Genomic DNA, 15,551 nt, shown 5'->3' with positions numbered 1-15,551 from the left:
AGCTTGAAAGTCTGGCTCGACCCCCTGTTGTGAAAATGAAAATTACAATACCAAGTTATTCCTATTTAATGAAACAAGAAAAAACAAAGATCAAATGAGCGTCCTGGATAAAGAAACAATAGAGGCAAAAAATACTTACATTACTATTTTATAATGTACAACTGATAAGCATAGTTTCATCATCATTATATAGTGTATTTTATTCAATTCTAAAGGTGTAATTGTTTGGTTGAATCCATGTGACTATAATTAGAGATAAACATATCGGCGCAAAAATATCGGCAGACTTTATCGGTCATTTGTTTCTCTAGATTCTAAACGATCCGTCTCAGCAACAATATATGGTTCAATCTCTAATTAAAATGGCAAGTTTGTGGACCCAATCCAGAGAGGAACGATTTTACAAACAGTAACATCAATTGTTCAGAAACATTGGATTGTCATTTGTGATTTAAGTTTTGAATAGTTTCCCTGTAAAATCCTGATTCGTATTGTTTACTCAGAAAACGTGAGGAAAATGACTCACACAAGTAACATAAATACAATAAATCAAGTGTCATTAATGATACAGACATGTGGCTAACTAAGACCCAGTAATGATAACTCTTAAAACACAAGTTTTAAGTTATGAATAATCTTGAAACGTTAGTAATTATTACTCTTAATAGATACTGTAAGGAGTGAGTCTCAAAAAATGTGTGGTTATTACTCTCCAAACATTAGTAATTACACATGAAATATTTTAGTAATTAATACATGTTTTAACATTTAAGTTACTCTATCAATTTTAGTTCTATAATCTATATTTTACTGGTGATGGTAGATTTGATTTCCACTTTAAGATTCTCTTGATCATGCACATTGTAAACACAGTTTATTCAAATTTGAGATAAAAAAAGATGACTGATATTTGAAAAATAAAAGGCTAAAATAACAAGAATCCCATGCATTTTGGAACACGTTTGTAGAGGTCTAAACTACAGAGTTAGTATGTTTAATACATAACAATATGGGATATTTTGTTAATCTTGCAGCCTTAGCCCAAAATCTGACAAGATTGTTGATTTCCAAATTGGACATTTCCTTCAGCGTTGCCTCCACCTTAAATTCTAACACTGAATTTCTAGAACGCATCCTATTTCTCGTTCCCCCACCACTCATCCTACACGTGAGTCAAACTGTTGCTCCGTGAACACTTGGACTGTGCCTTTAAGGTCCGAGCCCTGGCTGTGTGCGGTTTGTTTGGACGCGGCCAAATCCTTTAATCACGCTGATTGATGAGGTGTATTTCCCTGACTCAAACCTTCTCCAGATCCCCCTCCCATAGAGCCATACATCAGCCATCCAGCCAATTCATCAAGGCCCTGATTGTTTTAAGATATACCTGGCCAACAAAATATCCATTTCTGTGGACGAGGCGCTGCTCTAACCCGTCCGGCTGTCAGCGAGCGGACCGCAGACGGAGACGGGAGGGGAGAGAGAGTGCAGAGAGAGGGAGCGAGGTGGTGTATGACCTCCAGTGCAGTTTGGAGGGATGCAAAGGGAAGCCACATGAGATAAATGCAATGAGCTGGATCCAGAGGTGTAAAGGAAGTAAAATGAGTTATATTTGACCTCTATTTAAAGGGAAACTACAGGCAAATCTCTTTTTTTGGAGAGGCAGTTTAACCTCTTAACTTAAGAGCTTTCACCTGTGAAAATGGTCTATTCTGAACCTAAAGATGGTTTATTATTTAATTTAATTCACTTTCATCAATAGATTTATAGATTGTCAAGGTTGTTAATGTTTAGAGAGTTTGTTCCCTTAGAGACGTAAAGAACGACCCTTAAAGTAGCACCTACAAATACCAAACGTGGCAAGATCTTGATTATTTGTACAGAAGGATTTGTTAATATTTCTTTATAAGTTTTAACAAAAATACATAAAAAATAGGCCAATTTATGATATCCAAAATCCCCTCAGCAAAAAAATAATAAAAGAAATTTAAACCTGGCACTATATTTTATGATATTATTATTCTTTTAGATTTATATGTCCCAAATATATGTATTTTTGTCCATTCTTACGCATTAAATACCTTATTTATGTGTGAAAAACATCTATTAGCTGCTATTATAGTTGCCCCATTTGTAATATTGCTACTACTGGTTCATGTAATCCCTCATTTGTCTAGCTCATGCTTAAAAATATTCTAAGTTTATCATCTGGACTCATTAAATTAAGACATTTTCAACTCCCATCCAAAAGTCATTTTCAATCTGATGGTACTGGCGTATCTCACTGTCTTCAAATGAGTGGTTTGTGGCTTTAAGATGAACCGCTGATGTAAACCAGAATTGAAGTACCTTGTGTATGAACTGTTTCATCAGGTACCAAGGCTATTAGCATGCTAACAACGCACTTCCTGGCTTTCGGAGAATAAAACGCTGTATAATCAAATGCAGACAGCACACAGCGGTCACATTTTTTGACACCCGCTCAGCTACATGTGAAAACGGGTGCAGCGTCTTTAATTGCACCCAAACTAAAACATGTGCATTTCCAATCCTTCTCCCTCCAGATCCCTAAATTCTCTTTCCTCTGCTCAGCTCTCCGCGTACATCTTCCTCCTCTCCCCTCTCCCAGTAATAGCCCGCTCTCGTTAGCTTGGTCCTGCTGGCTAAATGTAGCGCGCTATTATTTTGTTCTTATTAATTTCTTTCTGCCTTCGACAAATGCCCCGATGATTTGGTTTCATTACTCTTAGCTGCTCTTCCCGGTGCCGTTCCTCCACCACCCGCAGTCGGAGAGCACAGCGTTTGACCCCTAAGTGTAGTCGGCGAGTGTTTATTAGCCGTCTATGATTAGCTCTGCGGAAAACAATGATGACCGTAATAAATCTGTTTTACTTTTGCATGCCAAGTGCAGTTTTCTTGACTTGAATAATCTATGATCCTATTTTGGCTGCCTGGATAAATGAAGGAGGTTGTAGCATTGAGTTTACGGAGCAATAACTTTGTCTAGGATCTAGGCCTAGTTTTATAGCCGACTGTTGTGCATGGATCGCTATCACAATGATTTCTGAATGCGAGTGACGGTTAAAGTTAAAGGTGTGACTTTTCGAGCGGAGGGCATGGTGTGCAATATCATTACTAGCGATGGGCGTTTTGGCTCTTTTGATCTTTTTATAGCTATGTTTATGAAAGAAGCTGGTGTTTTATGAAGAAATGAATCACAGTGAAGAATGATCGTGGCCAAGTGGTAGTATGTTTAAGATAAGATCACTTTTATTTGTCCCACAATGGGGAAACAGATTAGGTTCAGAAACAAATAAGGCACAAAAGTATTAATCATTAAAAAACAGATGACATAGTCTTATAAAAAGTCTTAAACCTCTTATACTCTTAATAAAAATAACAGTCTTAATTTGAACGTACTAGAGTAGTTGTCTGAAGGGTAAAAAAAAAGAAAAAAGACAAAGCCACTTAGTCTATTTAGAAAAGTTTAAAGACCTTAAACCATATTGGCAATTAAATATTGAAGTGTTTCAGACAAAACCTTAGTTTGGAGTCTGATTTTTATGAGAACTTAGTATCACTGTAGTATCTTCAATTTGTAAATCTCTCAAAAATACTTATACTACCAGTAAAGTAATTGGTCGACAATTTTGGTCGACAAAGAAACTATCAAGGGATTAATGGACTAAACAACCACGTCATGTCAAGAGACCATTTCGACAATTTCAGCACATGGTTAGAAGAGGATTTTGGACTTTGGAATGGAAAAATGTAACTGATACTGAAGTGGAGGCTTATATTTTTGGTGAAATTATCGGGAAAAGGAATATGATTTGTGTACCTAGCCCAAATTTGGCCTTATTATTGTTTGACGTGCACACTGAAAATAGGATCATCAAAGAGAAGTGATCAGATTATGGACATTTTGTCATTCTTCACATCTGTGCAGGTTTTGACAAGGAAACAAATGCAAAAAAGGGGCAAACTATATGTCTTATAAATAGGGCGATATATCCATTTCAGTATTGGTATTGGCCGACATCAGAAGGGTTTCATCGGTATTGGTCGATAATTGGCACAGATATTTTTATGCACTGCCCCAGTCTGTGTGCCCAGTTTGTCCTCAGTGCATCCGATTTGTCTTTTTCAACAAACCAATGACTAAAAATGGAAATAGAAGAGCAATAAAGCTAAAAACCTGGCAGTGTGTTTACACAATCATGCAAACAATGATGTAGTTGTAGTTAAGCTAATTTATGATAATGTCTTCAACTTTGTTAGAATTGGGCCTTGCTTATGGATTAGAAATATATATATATATCTCCATTTACAAATATCAGTTATTTGTCAAAGCAGCAAAATAATGATAATAGTAACGTCTGAAAAGATTCCATATCGGACCGTCCCTATAACAAATACAACTCTCCATACTCTAAAAGGTGCAGGTTGAGGTAACTTTATTTATACCCGCAGATAGAATTGATTTACATTTGGAGTTGGCTTCCTAACGCAAGAAAATAAAAACAGACATAAAGTCAGAGATTACAAACAATTACAAAGTACCTCAGGGCAAAAAAGAAAGATCTTGTATTAAACCATACAAAAATAAAACAATTGTTAGCATACAAGCATTGCACAAATGAACAATTAAGGTGCAAGTTATAGCTGATTTAGCAAACAAACAAGTACAGGGACTCAGGATGCAGCCGGGTGTCTCCGATCACTTTACTGGACCATTTTACAATTTGGGAAATTAGATTTTTAATTTTGAGGGACTGCCATACCATGAAAAAAAATAAAAAAATAAAAGAAACAATGGATTCAATAAAAGCTTGATGAAATAGAACAATTGTGGTCTTATCAATGTTCTTTACCACAACGGCACAGTTCTCATCAAAGTTCAGATTTTTCAATAATTCAGTTCAAAGTTCATTTTTTTTTATATAACTCCACCCACTGCATGGTTTCTATTTAAATGTACAAATTACTGACACATGTAAAGTGTTGCTGATGACCAGATTTCCCTTGGTCCTGTAAACACACACTAAACCTCAGATCTAATTATTGGGTCTAATCTGATTACTCTAGTTGTCAATGTATCAAAAAACATCATAAAATACCTTAAATATCGATGGTAAATTCCCATATCGCATTCCATTTGTAAAAATCCATATTTTTCAGTTTCTTTCTATTTTGGTCTATTCCACCAACTATAGTTGTCCATAATATTTGCTTTATTTGCTTGTGCACTTGCTGTGTCTCTGCTGGAGGCTTGTTGCATTGTGAAACAGCACCCAGGGTCAGACGGTTTGCCATTTATTTGAGGCCGCAGGGATCAGCGGATTGGCTTCACCGCACCCTGCCATGATGTTTACTAAAATAACTTTCCCCTTTTTTGGAACAGCACTCCACTCGGCACAGAATGAGTTCAAGTACTTTTTTAACAATTGCATGAGGCGTCTTCTCGGCGTCTTCATTTGTATTCCAACAGCCTGGGGGTAAACAGAGCCAGACGTATGGGACAAACAGGACGGCTCAGGCAGAAAAACTCTCTGTGCAAGAGTTGCCTGGTAACTAAAGTAGAACTGTTTTCTGAATGCTCATTTACAGAAAACCCTACTTTGCCGTATTCAAGAGATGTTCAAGTGGAAAACTGGTACTTTTGTGGATAATGCAGGGACTGAGGGTTTTCTATATAGCTTTGTTGGTACTTAACTTAATCAAAAAAGAAAACGAGAAAGAAGCTGGTTAGGTTATTGCAAGACTTGTTTTAGTCGATTGTGTTGGCTTTTAATTGTATTTCCCTATGAGTCCTGAAGTTCGATCTTAGTTTCCCATGAGCGCCTGCTACCACTTTTACTGATCGGAACAACTTGAGCAAACAGCCACATTTTTGTTTCTGTAAAATGCATATTCAGTTAGTTGTTTCCGATGGTGCAGAGCTAGCTTGTTAGCTAACGGCGGGAGGAAACGCAGCATTCTCCTTTTTTTCAACAATTAACACAACTTACAGACTCAGGGACTCGTAGCCTGCGGTTTTGTGTTATATTTAAAGCTTTTTTTAGTTGTTTACATGCTTTTCTTCTTTTAGATATCTGCAGTCAACTAGATATTGAGCAAAAGTGTAGTTGTTTATGTAATATTATTGATTGTAGAAGCTCTTGAACTCTTACCATTGGTCACCATTGGCTCTTCTGTGACCTCTGAACTGGACTTTCTTTCTGCTGGCTTGAAGACCTTTACCCATTCTGTAGATATGTTTTTGTTGAAATTATTCATCACATTCCAAAAGCCATGGATTGAACATCTAGGTCAAGAGTCAAGGACAACACCTCTACAGGAAAACGTCCACATGATGGAAATGACCTCTGACCTGCCCACATAATACACACATACAACACATAAATACAAAGCATACAAAACATGTTTTCAGAGGTTTCAGCTAACATTACAACTTTCTATACGCCTATGTGCAATTTGTTTTGTAATATTGCAAATAAACGAATATAGCAAGTTTGATAAGGTTTAATTATCTAAAATGAATCACCACAATCAAAGGCTTTGACCTAAACGTGGTTATTGTTTTAGTACCAGCACAACCACTCTGGATTTATAATAATTTGCCATTTTGCAGGCTAATGCTGACAAAGACAGACAAAGGTATTTAAAAGTATTGATTCTCCAGCTACACAAGTAGATACAGAAGTAGGAGAACAGATGACTTTTAAAGCTTTCTATGAGTTATCTGTTCTCCTACTTCTATATCTATTTGCGTTGCAACACCGAAATTTCCCCATTGTGTGGACAAATAAAGGCTATCTTACTTATCTTAAATATCATTACTTAAAATTTCTTCAAGAATTGCATTTTATAGAATGCAATTTTAGTAAACATTTGATTGAATGTTTTAGTTAATTTTCACATACCTTTAAAAATAACGACACCAAGGTAAAATTCAATGCATTTTGTATACAAAACTCATCAGTGTCGGATTAATACTATGTTATTTGCCGTAGTATCACTTGGTATTAGATCGAAACATAAATCACGACTAGAGAATTGAAAAAACTCCCCAAACCAGCTTATTTACGAGCGAACAATAGCATCAATAGCATCATTTTTTTCCATGCCCTTCATAATTTAAATTTGATAGGCATATAATGTTATCGTGTGCTCCATATGACACAACCAAATCACAAATCCCCATTGTTTCAGCATCTGCGCGGGGCCTCATTATCACTGAAGTAGCATCTTCTGTAGCCAGTGCTTTTCATTAGCTCCAGCTGCTAGCGTAGATGTGACCACTACCTTTAATGGCGCCTGTGGCTGGGCACTAATTGCATAATGATTGTTTTCGGAGGCCGAGAGAGGCTGGGGGCCGCGGTGAGCTGGCAGTGACTGGTTTGGCCCCTGACGCTGCTCTGGTGAGGGGGGACAAAGGGATTAATGTGGCCTCAGCGCCGGACCATCTGAGCACCGACACAGAGCCAGGTGCCTGCTGGTTACTGGACACAGACGAGGGTAAATGGTGTTAGGATTGACAATGGAAACACAAAAGGTGCAATGTCGGGATGCTTTTGGATGCACTCATTCTGGTAGTTTATGTTTGATAACCTTAATGGTCTGACTTTGGCAGGTTGGAGTTTTCACGTTCTAAAAGAAAAGAAGCAGCGCAGAGCAGAAAGAAATTACCTATAATATCTGCGCCAATTTCAGAATAACTACACATTTAATAGAACATGAACAAATGGTTATTACATTAGGCTGAGCAAAATAATATGTCTGTTTGCCGTAACCCGACCGACCCGCTATGAAACTAGCCGACTGAAAAATAAATATCAGCATTTTGCTGAAAAAACATCAAAATCTTTTATTTTTCAATCATTTCGCCGCCGAATTTGCCTACAGACCGAGCCAGATGAAAAATGTTGACTCGGGTTACAGCAAAACAGACAATTTATTTGGGGTAGCCTTATGAGCAAACCTTTTAATTAAGTATTCAGAAACTTGAATTATTCTTCAATGGGCTGTACCTGATTTTTACAGTTTTGAAAGGTTAAACATAGAACTACTTTTAAACTCTTTACAGCTCCAGATGTGACGCTCACTTACCTGATGCATTCCCAGCATCTTAAATATTCACCACAATGAATGTATTAGCTCTTTTCACAAGTCATCCCGGCTAAACAATTATCAGCATGCTAACGGTGGACTTCCCCTGGTTCTCGAAGAATAAAACGCTTTATATTTAGATACAGAGAAGGCAAGAAACCAGGTAAACTACCGGGAGTTCCATTTTTCACGTTTCAAAACAGTAAGGTACAGGTATAGCTCCTTTTATAAACTATTTGTTCATTCTAAATAAAGGTTTTGTTCATGCTTTATTATTAAGTTGTACCTTTAACAGCGTTCACCATGGTCTTTCTAATACAAGTTTCTAAATGCAAATGGCTCATGACCCGATAACCAGGTCAACATGTTTATTGAAACTATTTCTGCTACAGCGTTTGTGCAAAGAAAATGGCAGTAGTCTCAGTCTTGAAGCAACTATAAATGATTGATGCAGTTACTCGTCGTATTTTATGTCACCAATATTTTTCCCTTAGTTAGCAGTGTCCCCATTTAGCTTTGCCAAAAATAGCTTGTGTTCTGTCGCTGTACCACATCTGAATGCAGTCAGTATAGCATCACTTGCATGTAATAAATGCGTACATAGTTATATTTTGCATGCAAAGTTTACATTTACGATTATTATTAAATATATCTAATGATGTGTTTTTGCCTTTGCCTGATTTCCCAGGATTCTCCGTTGAATGACTTGCATGTGTTTTTGCATGTTTCTCTGCCAAATCTTGATGAAAAGATCTTCAACTTTCTCTACTTTTATTAACCAACAATTAACCCTGTACTAAACTTACTAACAACCACGGCTTGATGTTAGTCTTTTTGCTAATGTGGCTAATCCTCTACAAATGTCACTAGCCAATGAAAGTTGCTCTTTTAAAATGTATTTTCACTCTGTTATTAAGATTCCTCACTACAGACCAAAACTAATATCTATGCTTATGGTTTCATACAGATTTTTTCTTTCTTTTTTTTTTCTTTTCTGTTTCTTATTTTTTTGGCATCAGATTGATTGATGTTTTTAATATTATTATATTTTTTTAGACATGAATTTGACATGAATTTGACTTGACTATACAATATTATTAAACATAAGGGGTTTAAAAAAAAAAAAGACATATGGATGATTACATTGTAAGTCAAATTTTCTTCATGTTTCTCTTTTTTTTTAAATATTTATTTTATATTACTGTATAGGCAACATACTCACATTCACATACAATTTCAAACAAATCTTGGTCTCGTTGGCAATTGTTAACATCAAGCCCTGCTACTAACACAAATACTAACTAATGCTATGCTTTTGAACACAAATTTTTCTAACACTAATATTTCTAACACACTAAAATGTATTAAAACACTAAAACAACAACTAAGGATGATAGGTGATGCTTGAGAATCCCACTGGCATGCTTATACACAGTGGATAACAACATATGCAGCGATATTGCATGTCCAATTGTGTCTTAATACTTTGACAGTGTCTGAATTGTTATACTACAAAAAGCTTGAGAAAAGTAGGTAACTATAGCAACAACAACACAATGCTTAGCTTAGTATTAGGAACAGTATAACACTGCAGACAATGACTTATTTACATGTTTCATCTTCCTGTTAAAAGCGACATTTTGAGGACTTTTTTTCCATTCAAAAGATATCATATAATTTGTCACGACTCTGAAACCCGTGAATATTTTATGTTTGTGTTAACTGATTTTTGTTCTTCTCAGATTTTACTTGTTGATGGGGAGGAACAAGGCTGGACTGGGAGAAAAGAAAACTGCTAAAAATAAACAGAACAATGCGAATATTAGGAAGATTAGGCAGTGGAAAATTGACATTATTGTCCCAGAAATATCCCTAGTGTTCAAATAATGTCTTATTTCAGTCTTTTCTTGACCCGGCTCATTGCAGGTGTTGGCCCAGGTGACGGTGACAGAGCAGAGGAACAGAGTTGAACTGCTTCACTCATGGCGTAGACAAGCGTGGTTTGGAAGCGTAAAATCATTTCTTAGCCTTTCTAATCCGACATATCACTCAAAAAAGCTCTGAACAATGTCCCAATCACTGCAAACATGGCGTTAATAGCTCGACTTGTGCGCTACACAAGTCCAATCATGTCAGAAATGTATGAGTTTTTTTCTCTGGCAGTCCGTCATATATACGTTATGGAATTTTCCTCATAGCTATAATGAAACCGCACTAGAAAAGGGTCAGGGATGTTGATAGAGGTTGAAAAATGAGGTGGGCGATTTTTCAATACCATAGTTTGCAAACAACATACTTGTTGTACTCCTACTTGAGTAACATACGAAGGTTTACAGGTGGCAAAGTATTGACAATATTAAAGGCCTTGAACATATGTGTTTCTTCCACCGATTCTTCATACAGTCATACAGCAAGCACAGTTTTGTTGGATTACCTACACGGTGGGTGCATTTACATCCTCAAACCCAATAATAAGATCAGATTCTTTTGTGTATATTATACTTCCACAAAGGAATTCAAAATCAAAAACACAAAAGTCAGTCAATCAGTTTCAATCTTTAATATTTTCTCTTTCATGTTTGGGTCTGCATGTAAACATAGCCAATTGATACACGTTTCCCTACATACTGTTTAACTTTATTTTGTAATTTCTACTTTGTACTTCTACTTAAGTATTTTGAACAACATTATTTGAGTGCATTTTTTGGCAATTCATCCCACTTCAGAGTTTTGCACACAAAGTTAATGAACAGTAACATTAAAACAGAGTCTAAATTTCTGTTTCTGTTCTTTTATCATTTAATCAACTGTTGTTTCAGCTTTTTCACAGTTCCTTAATTAAAATCAACAAATTTCTTACATCTTCAAAACTAAAATTCCGACATATTATCCCGTCCATCTCGTGTCTGCTCACTATCCAGCTCTCTTTTTCAGTTCAGTTTTGGTGTGACATGTCTTACCTCTTCCATTACAGTCGTGGTGTGGTGCCACAGCGGGCCCGGCGGGGGTCGGAGGGGCTGTCTGATTGGCTGATAGCGTTTCCACGGCGAGCAGGGTAGAGACGGCTGCAGAAACAAACAGATTACATGACTGGTCTCTCCGTGTGATTACAGGCACCTCCCTGGGCCCTCATGTGCGGCACACGGAGGCCCTGACGGTTAAGTATTGATCACAGTGTTGGCCCTGGTACATGTGGTTCTAGTGCAGGGAAGAGAAGCCAACGGGACGAGGGTGTGGGCACGTGGAGCAGCGACCAGGGCGTGGGCAACGGGACGAGGGTGTGGGCAACGGGACGAGGGAGTGGGCACGTGGAGCAGCGTCGAGGGCGTGGGCAACGGGACGAGGGTGTGGGCAACGAGACGAGGGAGTGGGCACGTGGAGCAGCGTTGAGGGCGTGGGCAACGGGACGAGGGTGTGGGCAACGGGACGAGGGAGTGGGCACGTGGAGCAGCGACCAGGGCGTGGGCAACGGGACGAGGATGTGGGCAACGGGACGAGGGAGTGGGCACGTGGAGCAGCGTCGAGAGCGTGGGCAACGGGACGAGGGAGTGGGCACGCGGAGCAGCAACCAGGGCGTGGGCAACGGGACGAGGATGTGGGCAATGGGACGAGGGAGTGGGCACGTGGAGCAGCGTCGAGAGCGTGGGCAACGGGACGAGGGTGTGGGCAACGAGACGAGGGAGTGGGCACGTGGAGCAGCAACCAGGGCGTGGGCAACGGGACGAGGATGTGGGCAACGGGACGAGGGAGTGGGCACGTGGAGCAGCGTCGAGAGCGTGGGCAACGGGACGAGGGAGTGGGCACGTGGAGCAGCGACCAGGGCGTGGGCAACGGGACGAGGGTGTGGGCAACGGGACGAGGGAGTGGGCACGTGGAGCAGCGACCAGGGCGTGGGCAACGGGACGAGGGAGTGGGCATGTGGAGCAGCGACCAGGGCGTGGGCAACGGGACGAGGGTGTGGGCAACGGGACGAGGGAGTGAGCACGTGGAGCAGCGACCAGGGCGTGGGCAACGGGACGACGGTGTGGGCAACGGGACGAGGGAGTGGGCACGTGGAGCAGCGACCAGGGCGTGGGCAACGGGACGAGGGTGTGGGCAACGGGACGAGGGAGTGGGCACATGGAGCAGCGTCGAGGGCGTGGGCAACGGGACGAGGGAGTGGGCATGTGGAGCAGCGACCAGGGCGTGGGCAACGGGACGACGGTGTGGGCAACGGGACGAGGGAGTGGGCACGTGGAGCAGCGACCAGGGCGTGGGCAACGGGACGAGGGTGTGGGCATGTGGAGCAGCGACCAGGGCGTGGGCAACGGGACGACGGTGTGGGCAACGGGACGAGGGAGTGGGCACGTGGAGCAGCGACCAGGGCGTGGGCAACGGGACGAGGGTGTGGGCATGTGGAGCAGCGACCAGGGCGTGGGCAACGGGACGACGGTGTGGGCAACGGGACGAGGGAGTGGGCACGTGGAGCAGCGACCAGGGCGTGGGCAACGGGACGAGGGAGTGGGCACGTGGAGCAGCGACCAGGGCGTGGGCAACGGGACGACGGTGTGGGCAACGGGACGAGGGAGTGGGCACGTGGAGCAGCGACCAGGGCGTGGGCAACGGGACGAGGGTGTGGGCAACGGGACGAGGGAGTGGGCACATGGAGCAGCGTCGAGGGCGTGGGCAACGGGACGAGGGAGTGGGCATGTGGAGCAGCGACCAGGGCGTGGGCAACGGGACGACGGTGTGGGCAACGGGACGAGGGAGTGGGCACGTGGAGCAGCGACCAGGGCGTGGGCAACGGGACGAGGGTGTGGGCATGTGGAGCAGCGACCAGGGCGTGGGCAACGGGACGACGGTGTGGGCAACGGGACGAGGGAGTGGGCACGTGGAGCAGCGACCAGGGCGTGGGCAACGGGACGAGGGAGTGGGCACGTGGAGCAGCGACCAGGGCGTGGGCAACGGGACGACGGTGTGGGCAACGGGACGAGGGAGTGGGCACGTGGAGCAGCGACCAGGGCGTGGGCAACGGGACGAGGGTGTGGGCAACGGGACGAGGGAGTGGGCACATGGAGCAGCGTCGAGGGCGTGGGCAACGGGACGAGGGAGTGGGCATGTGGAGCAGCGACCAGGGCGTGGGCAACGGGACGACGGTGTGGGCAACGGGACGAGGGAGTGGGCACGTGGAGCAGCGACCAGGGCGTGGGCAACGGGACGAGGGTGTGGGCATGTGGAGCAGCGACCAGGGCGTGGGCAACGGGACGACGGTGTGGGCAACGGGACGAGGGAGTGGGCACGTGGAGCAGCGACCAGGGCGTGGGCAACGGGACGAGGGTGTGGGCATGTGGAGCAGCGACCAGGGCGTGGGCAACGGGACGACGGTGTGGGCAACGGGACGAGGGAGTGGGCACGTGGAGCAGCGACCAGGGCGTGGGCAACGGGACGAGGGAGTGGGCACGTGGAGCAGCGACCAGGGCGTGGGCAACGGGACGACGGTGTGGGCAACGGGACGAGGGAGTGGGCACGTGGAGCAGCGACCAGGGCGTGGGCAACGGGACGAGGGAGTGGGCACGTGGAGCAGCGACCAGGGCGTGGGCAACGGGACGACGGTGTGGGCAACGGGACGAGGGAGTGGGCACGTGGAGCAGCGACCAGGGCGTGGGCAACGGGACGAGGGTGTGGGCAACGGGACGAGGGAGTGGGCACATGGAGCAGCGTCGAGGGCGTGGGCAACGGGACGAGGGAGTGGGCATGTGGAGCAGCGACCAGGGCGTGGGCAACGGGACGACGGTGTGGGCAACGGGACGAGGGAGTGGGCACGTGGAGCAGCGACCAGGGCGTGGGCAACGGGACGAGGGTGTGGGCATGTGGAGCAGCGACCAGGGCGTGGGCAACGGGACGACGGTGTGGGCAACGGGACGAGGGAGTGGGCACGTGGAGCAGCGACCAGGGCGTGGGCAACGGGACGAGGGTGTGGGCATGTGGAGCAGCGACCAGGGCGTGGGCAACGGGACGACGGTGTGGGCAACGGGACGAGGGAGTGGGCACGTGGAGCAGCGACCAGGGCGTGGGCAACGGGACGAGGGAGTGGGCACGTGGAGCAGCGACCAGGGCGTGGGCAACGGGACGAGGGAGTGGGCACGTGGAGCAGCGACCAGGGCGTGGGTAACGGGACGAGGGAGTGGGCACGTGGAGCAGCGAGTGTGGATAATATAATATATGGGAGAGTTAGCTTTAGCCTCCAAACATCACAAACCATGAAAAACCAGGGCTGTTATGACCACATGACCTCACTTGAGTAACATGTGGCCACAACAGTTTGACAGTGAAATCTATGCTTTGTTTCACCATGTGCCACAAATCCTACTACAATAGGTGCCTACAGCGAGATGACCCAGCGGCATTGAAGGATTGGTCAAATGTAGAGGACAAATTCCCCTACAGGGACAATAAAAGTGAATCTAGTATAATCTCTGTCAAATGACAAAATGACTATTTTTTATTTGCTGTCCCATTTAAATGAATGTTCAGGCAAGTACCAGGCTGCTAGTGCAGCTGTTCTACACACATTACTCTTGCAAGGGTCTATTGTGAAAAATGAACAAGGAAGAACTTAATATAGCTAACTAAATCAGATTTTATTACTCATTCTTATTATGTTCTTATTATCCATGGCTTGACACACATTTATAATGGGCACAGACAGTTATCAATGAATATTTAGTGCATCACTATTACCAAACACACAGACACTCAGGCACTTACAAGACATGTTTCTGTTGTTATGATATTTCTTATAGTCCATATGTTTGACCCGTATGCGAATCACAACTGCATTTTCAAATACAGGGCCAACTTTATTCTCCTGTATCCTGCTGTACATTTTACGATGTAGTTTTTTGCTGTATAAATGTCAGTTCCACAGCTGATAGTAAAGATTTGGAATGTTCTGATGTGTGTGATTCACATTTCCTTTGGAGTGTAAATGTGTTTACATTAGGACTAGATCCAATACGACCAGAACATTGGTCATGTGTATGCCCTGAACCAATGTGTTACGTTAAGCAAGTTTGACCATGATCGATACAATAATTAATACATTTATTGACCTAGAACCATGACTTCTTTGTCTATATAGTATCTATAAGTATAAATCAACACATTATATACATTATGAATCACATCATTAAGTTATTTCTCTTCACTTGTGGCTAGTTTTATTGTATACAAAAGAAAATTATCTTTAGCAAATAAAATCTAGAATACCACATTATTATTTAGCAATTTAGCAACAGGCTTGAGCAGTTAATGCTAAACCCTAACCAATTTCCCCACGTTGGCATAAAAATCCACTTCCAATTTAACACATGCCCAAAACTTTCACCAACATTGTCCTCCATGTCCCCTCGTAACATTGTCCTCCATGTCCCCTCGTTTCATTGTCCTCCATGTCCCCTCAC

Source organism: Eucyclogobius newberryi, unplaced genomic scaffold, assembly GCF_026437365.1.
Source record: "Eucyclogobius newberryi isolate DKJ021-1_F unplaced genomic scaffold, fEucNew1.0.hap1 SCAF_9, whole genome shotgun sequence".
Classification (NCBI taxonomy): Eukaryota; Metazoa; Chordata; class Actinopteri; order Gobiiformes; family Gobiidae; genus Eucyclogobius; species Eucyclogobius newberryi.
Note: the sequence above shows the minus strand (reverse complement) of the source record.